The sequence below is a fragment of the Equus quagga genome, chromosome 3 (genome assembly GCF_021613505.1).
Source record: "Equus quagga isolate Etosha38 chromosome 3, UCLA_HA_Equagga_1.0, whole genome shotgun sequence".
Taxonomy (NCBI): domain Eukaryota; kingdom Metazoa; phylum Chordata; class Mammalia; order Perissodactyla; family Equidae; genus Equus; species Equus quagga.
Genome location: NC_060269.1, coordinates 142173545 through 142184398, shown reverse-complemented (window position 1 = coordinate 142184398; position 10854 = coordinate 142173545). Strand labels below are relative to the sequence as shown.

Sequence of the window (10854 nt, the reverse complement as noted above, 5' to 3'; positions counted from 1 at the left end):
GAACAAGATGGATAAGTTCCTCACCTTCATTCTTGGGAGGAGGAAAGATTTTTTTTCTAATCAAGTAAACAAAAACAAACAAAATGATTACAGATTGCTATAAATGATATGAAAAAAAAACAACAGGATGATGACGTGCAAGAGAAAAATCTTCTGTTAGTCCAAGCTCTTTGGATGCTTGGAAAATCTGTCAGCAGCAGCTTGAAGCCACGCTCCTTCTTCCAGGGCGTTCACTGAGGACTCACTAGGCGTCGGGCACCGAGGTCCTCGGGGAACTTTCAAGCAAGTGAGGGAAACTGACAAGCACACCAGGGATTCCGGTCATGGGCGTAAGGGCTGTGACAAAGGTATGATAAAAAGGGCAAAGGAGTAAGTACATTGAAGACTGGGCTTCTGGTGAAGGGGACATTGAGCCTGGTGACTCAGAGCACCAAGAGTTCTGGGACCAAACTGCCTGGGCTTGAATCCCACCCCCACCACTTCCTAGCTGTGTGACTTGGGTGAGTTACTTCATCTCTCTGTGTCTCAGGCTCCTCATGTGTAAAAAGAGAGTAACGATAACACTTGCCTTACAGGGTGGTTGTAAGGGTTACATCAGTTACTATGTGTAAACTACTTAGAACAGGGTGAGCACATATGAGTGCTACCTGTGTTGACCACTATTATCATTTTTCAGGACGCAGAGGAGTTAGCTCCATGAAGAAGGGGAGGTGGAGAAAGCACTCCGGGAAGAACAACTATCTGCAGAGTGAAGGAAACTGTGGCAAATGACTCTAAGACGGACGCCAAGTCAGTCAGTCAACAGGCTCTGTCTTTGTCCACGAGTGATTGTGGGGGAGAATTCATTGTGCTCAGACTGCCCTGTGGGTGAAGGACAGAGCTGGGGGAAATAGATGATGTGGTCTCCGTGCTCTAGGATATTGTAGTCAACAAGACCAAACACACAAGAAAGAATCTAGGACAGATCCAAGACTGCGTATAACCCGTGCTGAACTAGGTAGGCAGACTCCCACGATAATAACAGGAAAAATAAGAATCATAATGTCTACCTGTTTACAATGTGCCAAGCACCGGGCTGAACACTTGACGTGCTTTTCCTGCTGGAATTCAGCTTACAAACACACATGACGTGACTTTCTCCAATGACGAAACCTCCAGGAGATTTTAGAGAAGGGAGAGATCCACCAAAAGCCTAATGAAGACAGTGAAACTTGAGCTAAAGACAATAAAGCTTAAAGGAAGGAAAGAGTTTGAATAGAGGGATAGGTGACGGAAGGGCTAGGGCAGGGCAGTCTAGTGGAAATATAACCGCGAGCCACAAATACAAGCCACAGGCATAATTTTAAATTTTCTAATAGCTGCATTTTTAAAAGGTAAAAAAAAAAGGTGGAATTAACTTTAAAAATGTATTTATGTAACCGAATATTTACAAGTGTTATTTCAACATATAATCAGTATAAAAAATTATTAGTGATATATTTTAAATTCTTTTCTCTGTATTAAGTCTTTGAAATCTGATGTGCATTTCACACTTACAGCACTTATCAGTTGCAAATAGCCATAGTTCAGGTGCTCAACACTCACACATGGCCGATGGCCACCAGCTCGGAACGCACAGGTCAAGAGGGAGAAAAGAACCGGCATTTCCTGAAGTCCCACCAGGCCCCAGTCACTTTCTGTACACAATTTAATCTTCCCAACCACCCTCTTAGGGAGATATTACTATCCCCATCTTACAGACAAAGACAGTGAGATGCTAAGAGGTTAAGTCCACAGCTAAATAAATGGGTTGACCCAGGATTTAAACCCAGCCCTACCAACTTCAAGCTTAGGGTACTCCTCACATTAGAATTGGCTTAGTGCCGCGGGGGGGCTGTGCACTACAAAACCAGATGATGCCCGAGTGAGCGAGGAGAAACCACGGAGATGCTGGGATCTACTTCTGAACAGCTGCCTCCCCAGACCCCACTGCCCACAGCCTCCTGGACTTGGAGGAGGGGAGGAAAACAAACAAACAAACAAATGAAGCTTTCCCTTTCCAGTTAAATAGAAACTGAAGCTCTAGCTCTGCTTCCTAAGTGCTAAGTGGGGGAGGGGAGGTGCAGGAAGCAAGGAAGGGCACCTGTGGCACATCAATATTTAACTTTTGCTGCAGGAAGGTTCAGGATGAGGAAACACTGGGCCTCTTCCCAGCCGGCAGGGCGGGGCTCCCGTACACCGTTTGCGGCTCAATTTTGTCATCAACTACTGTTTCTAAAACTATTAAGAGAGGAATGGGGGGAAATATAAATAGAATTAACAGTAATTTATGATCTGAAAAGGGACAGTGGGCGTTCAAAATCTGTCTGCATTAAGATACTCTCTCTGCACATCCCTGGACCCCCAAGCCGTGGGATCCTGTAGGAAAAGGATGTTTACACAGCGCTCCTGGCAGGAGAGACACTTTTCCTTGCACCCAGAGGGCAAGGTTCAGCCAACTCTTTGCAAAGGGGTCTGGCCTGTTGCTGAGCATGCTGCTGCGACCCTATCCCCAGTGTGGACAGATACCGAGCTTTTTAGATTTTTGTGTTATCTTATTTATTTCTTGTCCAGTGATCCCTCCTGATTTCTACAGGGACCTCGAGCCTGCCTCTACCCCACTTCAACCAATAGCAAAGCCCACCAGGCAGTTTGCCAGGAAAGACTCTCGTCAGCTCTTCAAAGCGGGCATGTTTCCATGCTTCTGCCTTTGGTAACTCCAGATTCTTCAAGACAAAGGTTTCCACCGCCATCTAAGCATGCTTTAGCCCACACCATTTCGTTTTGCCGGACTTATTTTTCCAAAGAATTGCAAAGCCACAATCTGTAGCTACTTGAGTTGGAGTCCAAAGGAGAGCCAGTTGTGCCCCAGGATTATTGTTTGTCCTTTTCTTTTTCTTTTCTTTCGGGGTGGGCATTGGGATGCCCTGGCCCGGCTCCACACGCTGCCTCTGGCACGTGCTTATGGCCCAATCAACATTAATGATGCCATCAGGTCTTCGGGTGAATTTTGGAGCTAAAGGGAGAGACAAAAAGAACATTTCAGAAACCACCCCCAGAATCTGTTAGCTGAGGCGCCACACATTTTATCCTTTCACCCGCGAGTCTCTTAGATCGCTAGCGACCCCAAGTGGCCAACTAAAATAATGGTCATTTTTTCCATGGAAAAGAAACATAACTCAAGGTGTTTTACTCTCAAACCCTTGTAGAATTTAAAAACTGCAGAGCTGGAAGGACCATTAATGTTACCTGGCCCAACCACCTTGTTTTATAGGAAGCACAGGTCCTGAGAGGTAAAGGGGTTCCGAAGGTCACACAGCACGTTAGGGTTGAATTAGGAAGCAGTCCAAAGAATGGCTCCAAGAGATTCTATGCGTCCAGATTTTAGTTCCTTAATGGAGGGAAAAAAAGTTTTTTCCCCAGGCCGCAAAAGAAATATTGCCATTACAGAAGAATCACCATGATGAGGCTGCATGTCCTAACAGATCCGAAGTTCCACTAGGTAAACACTCGAGGCACACACTTCTCTTTTTCTCTTCTATGCCTAAACCAAGCAGGGTACGTTAAATTGAGTCACGGCAAGTGTGAAGCCAGCATGGAAGAGAAGAGGGAGAAGTCAGCATTTGGCAAATGTGGATTAGATGCTTATCCCCAAGGCCTGGGCCCCAAGTAAAGGGAAAGTTTGAGTTTGGTTCTCGCCCTCATAACAGCACTGCAGAGTGTGCACTATTATTCCCATTTTAGAAATGGAATAATCGAGGCTCAGGGAAATGCACTCACTTTCTCAAGATCAATCAACTACTAAATTGCAAAGCCAACTCTCTGAGTGATTTTCCCTATGAACGCCTTGATTAATCTGGCCATCAAATGGGATAACAAAGTCTGCCAGTAGAATCAGAAAATGTGAGTGTTAGAAAGGGTCTCAAAGGGGCCTTCTTTCAAACAAAATGGACCCCTATTATATGAAACAAACAAAAATGATTGGTGTTTATTTATGATAATCAAAGAGAATGTGGGTGTCGTTGTAATGAACATCAGGAAATCCCACTCTCCTTAAAACAAAAACTAGAAACTCCAAGGTTTTGCTCCAGGTCATATCTCCACTCTTCCCCCATGTGTCACCTCTCCCTTGATCTCCTGACATCAGCGAGATAATCCCTGGCAGGACACTGCCCTTCTCTTGGTAGCTCCGTCCTGGTGATGGACAGAATTCCCTTTGCTGTCACCTCTGAGCACCACGGAGGCAGTCTGGAATTTTCCCAATGTTGTTCCTAAAATTACTGTGGAGAATAGAAAGTGAATAAACACAGGGAGCGGGAGAAACCTACGATCAGTCTGATTTATAAAGCATGAAATTCTGATCCAAAGCTTCCCAGAGGTGGTTCTCTCCAGAGCCAGCAAATGCTGCCCTGTTCCAGGAAGGGTCTCGAGATGGAAACGCTCCATGTGAGTGTAACAACCCTTCAGGAGGCAACGTGGCAAGATGCTTCAAGATTCCTACCCTTTGGCCCAGTAATTCCACCTCCAGCGATCCACCCGAATGAAATAATCAAGCAGTCAGGAAGTAATGTACACGCAAAGATCGTTATCATTACCTTGCTTATAATTTGAAAAAAACCTGGAAGCAAATTGTACAGCAATAGGGCTGATGATGTAACTAGAAGATGGAAGATTATGTAACCACTAAAAACGTTGTTTTCAAAGCATTTTTAATGACACTAAATGGAAAAAAAGCATTTTAAATGGCATTAAGTGAAAAAAGCAGGGTGCAAAACTGATACACATTAATGTGATCGAATATTTTAAACCAAAATAAGAGTGAGTGTGTAGAGAAAAAAATAATGAGAGGAAACCCACCAAAATGTTCACAGTCATTATGACAGAGTGGTAAAATTAACGTTGATTTCTTTTCTACTTATATTTTGCTTTAGTTTTACAATGAGGTTGTATTAATTTATATCTGAAAATAAAATAAATTGTTTGTCTTTTTTTAAAAAAGATATTGACCCTTTAGCCCAAAAAGCTGCTGCGTTTTCTCAGGCCACATGCCTCCTTACTTCTGCTCCAGCCCCACCTTGCTCCTCTGTCGGGGTGCCTTCTCCACCACCCACCTCACTTCTGCCCTCCTTTTGGCTTGTCAATCTGAGAGATCCGCATTCATGACCCAGCCAATGATGTGACGCTTCAAGGGACCCCTCAGAGTCACATTTGTCAAGATGCTAGTGCCACTTCTCAGTTCCTTACCATGAAATAGAGCAGCCCAGTGAAACCTACATCCCCTGATGGTCTTAGAATGCTTTTTCCCTTCCCCTGGGTTGAAAGGCAGACTCTGTTTACATTTGGAATTCATCCAACTACTACTTATTGAGTGGCCACAATGTGCTAGGCCCTGTTCTAGCAGGATACAAGAGACAAGGTCCCTACCCTCAGGGAGTGGCATCCTGGTGGGGGTGACAGCTAGTGAATGATCATACAAAGGAGAAGAAAATCAGCTCTGATAATGCCATGCTGGGAGTGACCCGGTGGCTGTCTGAGGTGGCTATTCTTCAGGTCTGTGATGACAAAGGCGTGAGAGAATATCCAGGATACACTTTGATGCCAAGATGTTTAGAAAAGCCCAGCTTCTCCAGGGCTCCCGCATTGGCAGTCAATGTCAGAAGAGGCCAAGAACTCTCGAGAAGGCAGCTGCAGGAGACTTCAAAGGGCAGACGTCTGCACATAAGGCAGTGCAAGCTGACTCCCACTTTCTGCTAATGCTCCCTCCTTCTACTGTCAAGTGATGTGGGTTGGGAAAGAGTGACCAGAAGAGATTTGTGAGGAGATTTTTTAACCTTACATATACCTGCCAAAAAGTAGACTCCTATAAATGGGCTGTAGGGAGCCTGTTGCTTAGTTCTCATGGGCCTTGTTTTTTATCAAAAGAATAATAAAGCTTTAAAAACCACTATTAGTCAGGGCCAGCCCAGCTGCATAGTGGTTAAGTTCGCGCCCTCCACTTTTGCACCCTCCACTTTTGTGCCCCGTGGTTTACAGTTTCAGAGCCCTGGCATGGACCTAGCACAGCTCTTCAAGCCACAGTGTGGTGGCACCCCACATACAATAGAGAAAGATTTGCATGGATGCTAGCTCAACGACGATCTTCCTCAAGCAAATAGAGGTAGATGTTAGCTCGGGGCCAATCTTCCTCAGGAAAAAAAATCACTATTAGTCTTAAGAGTTCCATCTTTATTAAGTTTCATGAGTCTGAGGTCCTGGGGGCACACATTGAATGTACAAGCGATTTAAGAAACCTCAGAGAGTATAATCAGATTTCAAAGAGGAGAGAGAACCTCAAACCCATTTCTGTTTCCCGACACCACATTGCAACACACGCACACACACACTCCCTCACACCCCTCCTCGCTTCCTGGATCATCTGTGGTGTCGCCTGAGCATCCATTCAGAAAATTTTCCAATTTCTCTGTAACTTACATAACACTTCTTTCTGGACATAAACAGGGATTTCAACTGGGCCAAAAGCTGTCACGAAATCAGCAAAAGACTCATCAAGCACCAAACAACAGAGCAGAAAATGGTTTGAAGTTGGTTGTAACAGATTAAGGCAAAAGGTTCCACCCCGAGGAATGGCTCTCTGAACAGGAAATCAGATGACCTGAGGCGGTCGTTAGGGGAAGGGAGGGAACAGACACAAATCAAGGAAGCAGCACACACCCCACTGCTCTTGGGGCCCGCAGAAAGTTTTTAGAGAAAGCTCAAGAAAATGAAAATGGAGCTAGCCCCAAATATATCCCAGATGTCCACTTCCAGCTCCCAAGAAGCAAGAAGGTGAAGTAGAATAAAGCATCTTTAGCTTTCCTAAAAATATTTAAAATGAAAATGAACCACTTGGAATATGTGACCGACTAATCTGGCCTCCAGAATCTCCTTTCTCTAATTCTTTAAACCAAATAGCAAATGGACATGTAAGCATACGCTGCCTTGTTCTCTAAATGTGTCGGTGTGTGCTTTGTTTCTGCAACCACATTGAGGGACCTCAAGGGCCAGAGTCGTAGCTGGTGCCAACACTGAGCCCACGGCTGCTAGGAGGTGTCAATGTGTATCCATTGATTAAAACATAAACCTCAGAAACGTGAGCGTCTGTAGAGACATATTACCCGTTAATAAAATGCACACAAGTAGTCAGATCATGTAGAGAAAGGGTTTATGAAGCTATCAGTAATCATAATAATGGTAAATAAATACCTCTTTACAGTTTACAAAGCACTTTCATAAACTTTCTCTCTTAACTCCCACAACAGCCCTGTGAAATGAGTATGAGGTTAATTCTCCAGTCCCAGCACCTTTCTGGGAAGAGAACCAGATGGACTAATTACTCAGTTCATAAAAGAATATGCCCACGCCCACCCCAGAAATCCCAGATCGAGCTGGGTTAGCAGAAATAAACAGCAGCGAGTGCTCCTTGCACATCCTCAAAAAGACAGGTAAAGCCTGGACGACAGCAGCTGTAGATGGCAAAGTGAGTTCGCCTGGAAAGAGAAGCTATGGACTTTATTTTTCATATTCCTACCATTGTTAATTCATTTTATTGTTTGGGGGGGATCTTTTATTTTATTTTGTGTTTTTAACATAATTTTTTGAGCAGCTTAACCCCTTGTTCCCCAAATATCTGACACTAAAAAAAAATAAATAAATAAATACTATAATGGGCTAGGAAGAGAAAAACTAGAAAATAGTTCATGCATCAAGCTATTCCAGCTCGATTTATTTTATTTTGACAATAAATCCACAGTTTGAACCAGGAAACCCATTAATAAACCTGTTCTTACAATGTTTCTAGACCAACTTCAATTTTAAAGGCTTTAAAAAGTGGGTTCAGGATTGTACAATCCTCCAAATTTTTCAGACTTTTCATGTTATAATGTCTATGATTTATTTTAAAGTACATCTGTATAACAAGAATAATATGTGTGTGTGTGTGTGTGTGTAAATTAGTTTCAATCTGCCCCAAAAGGTAAGTTAGTTAACATTTGAAGAACCCTTATCAGAAATATACCCCCTAGGAGTGTTCATTACCATTTGAAAGACCCTAATAGGAAGTCCCAACTCCAGAAATTCCATGACAATCACTTCAAATATCAAATTCTGAGCCTAAAATACAAGGTTTATCCATTTCGCATAAGGGATATTTGCAATAACTTTCAGTGTTGAAATGAATAGTGTTCAGACATGCAGATTGGCTCAAACTACCACACAGCTATCTCCACTACAGCACAAATGGAGTATAAAAATCTGTAGACCCCAACAGTCTACCTCCGTGGGACACCCTGGCTTGATCTCATTTTAATACTGTGTTTCACCACTTGACAGGGACTCCTATTCCTGATCCAACTGGAAAGCTGGCTAATCCCGCCTCTCGAAGGCATGTTGCTGCATCTGCCTGCAGTAAACCTTTCTTCCAAGGTGCTCTTAATAATGTCAGAGAGTGGAGAGCTAGAGCTTCACCGAGATTAGGAGCTCAGACCCATGACTGCTGTGGGTCCTGCTTTAATAAATGTTTGCACAGGCAGCAGAATTCACTGTAACTTCATGGTAACATGTCAGCTGGTAGCAAGGTCATGGGGGAGGGGACCATGGCTCTCACCTGCCTATGATCCTTGGAGTTAACTTATATCTACCAAAACAATATGACAACTCTGTACAGCCAAAGTGACTCAAGACAGTTTGCAACAGCCCAGCTTGAACTAAAACTATCTGGAGTATGTTGGGAGTAGAGTAATATTTCTGCTTCTCTACTTGCATTGCAGCCCATGGGGAAGGCACTCCATCCTCTCTCACAGACACACACACACACACACACACACACGCACACGCGCACACACTGTGATGCAGGTCTCAAGATTCAGCTTCAGGCCGAAGCTATGTTCTCCAATCCATCTTTCACCAGGAGATGAAAGATGGGTTCTTGGGAGCTTGCCTGAGCATCACTTAATAAAAGAGTTCTTCATTCATCGTTGGCTATTGATCGCTAGGTGTGCACTCCACTGGTCAGAAACTCAGAGATGAGAAAAGATGTGAGGCACCCTGAACCCCTACCAGAATACTCAGCACTCATCAAAATCATTTTCTCTAACAATATTTAATAACATGGTAAAAATACTTACAACATAATTGTAAGTGAAAAAAAGCTTAGTGCTCAAGAAGATATGTAGTATGGTTTCAATGTTGTTTTATAATATAAAAGGATAATAGAAGAAAATATCCCCCGAATGCGTATCTGCTTATCTCAGACAGATGACACCACTGAAGATTTCTATTTTTGATCATTATACTTTCAAAATACTTTGCAATGAACAAAAACATTTCAAACCAGTAAAAAAATATGTTGCTGTAACAATTTAAATATTTACTCTTACCATGGGCAGGCTCTATATGGGTGATGTCGAACAAGAATATAATGCAAGCCAGATATATAATTTTAAATGTTCAAGCAGCTGTATTTTAAAAGTATAAAGAAATATGTGAAATTAATTTTAATAATATATTTTATTTAACCCAATATACCCAAATATTATCACCTGAACGTGAACTCAATCTAAAAATTATTAGTGAAATATTTTACACTCTTTCTTTTGTACTAAGTCTTCAAACAAAATGTAGGGAATATTTTATGCTTAGACCACAACCTGTATTTCAGATTGGCCACATTTCAAGGCCCCATTAGCCGCATGAGGCTAGTGGCTCCTGAAATGGACAGCACAGCTTTATACGGCAGCAACAGAAGAATCAACATCAAAAGCATGATGCCAGAAGAGTAGGGGTCTCTCCTGGTGTGCTTTGGACCCAGGCATTCTCACATAGCGTATTTTAAAGTTGGTACTGTAAAGCTGCCTGTTTAGAAGACAAATATTCACCCTTTACTCATCTGTTGCTCACTGAGCCATCATCAAAGGTCAGGAATTTGGCGGCTGAAGACGAGGTAAAGGAAAGGGAGTCTTGCCCCCATGGTACCCACCGCCCAGTGGGAGAGATGGATCACAAATAGATGATTACAATAGCATATTGTAGGTGTGATGATTAGCACATAGATGATGACAGTGGCATTGATAGAGCACAGATTCCTGCAGGAGGGGACACTTGAGCTGGTCCTGAAGATGAATGGAGAATCTGGCAGAGGCAGTAGAATGGGAAACAGTGCAGATGTGTCAAGGGGCAGGCTTCACTCTGGGAGTTGGGCAAGGTCAGGGTTGTCTGGATCACAGGTTGCACTGGGAGGAGGGGTAGGAGCTAGGAGCAGAGAGAAGGCAGAGGCCATGGGGTGGAGAATGAACAGGAGAGAAAGGATTAGATTTGTGTTGTAGAAAGACCACTTTGGCTGCTATATGGAGGGTGGATCGGAGCCAAAGAGCAACTGACAGTGTGAGGACCAGTTAGGAAAAGAGAACCACACCCATGGGAGAGCTGTCTGTGCCTGGACCACACCATGGCAATAGGGAGTGGAGACTAGGGATCAGAGGCAAAATCAACACAACTTAGGGAGCAACAGGAGGTGGGATGTGAGGGGGATGGGAGATGGTTCTTAAAGGTTTACTCCTAGAGTCCAAGTTTGGCTAAGTGGGTGGATAGTCATAACTGTAAATAATGGAGATCAGCAACTCCAGTCTGCCACATTGATCCAAGCCAAGCAAGAAGCTTGAGCTTGAATCTCTCTCCATAACAAGCCCAGCTGCCCTGTGAGGACCCACGACCCCACCTTGACCCCTTGCCTTGACTTGGAGATCTCCCAAAGCCTAACCCACCTCACCAGCCCCTACACTGGTACTCTGTCCTGTCTGGATA

The 10854-nt window shown here is 43.6% G+C and overlaps 1 long non-coding RNA gene across 1 annotated transcript; it reads right to left on the bottom strand.

The window, feature by feature from the left end:
- Nucleotides 1-223: 223 nt before the first annotated feature.
- Nucleotides 224-3032, bottom strand: LOC124237610 (uncharacterized). The gene is made up of 3 exons (XR_006888043.1): nucleotides 2663-3032; nucleotides 1050-1192; nucleotides 224-336 (listed from the first exon to the last, which is right to left on the bottom strand). It is a non-coding gene; the product is annotated as an uncharacterized LOC124237610 (long non-coding RNA).
- Between the last annotated feature and the right edge of the window lie 7822 nt (nucleotides 3033-10854).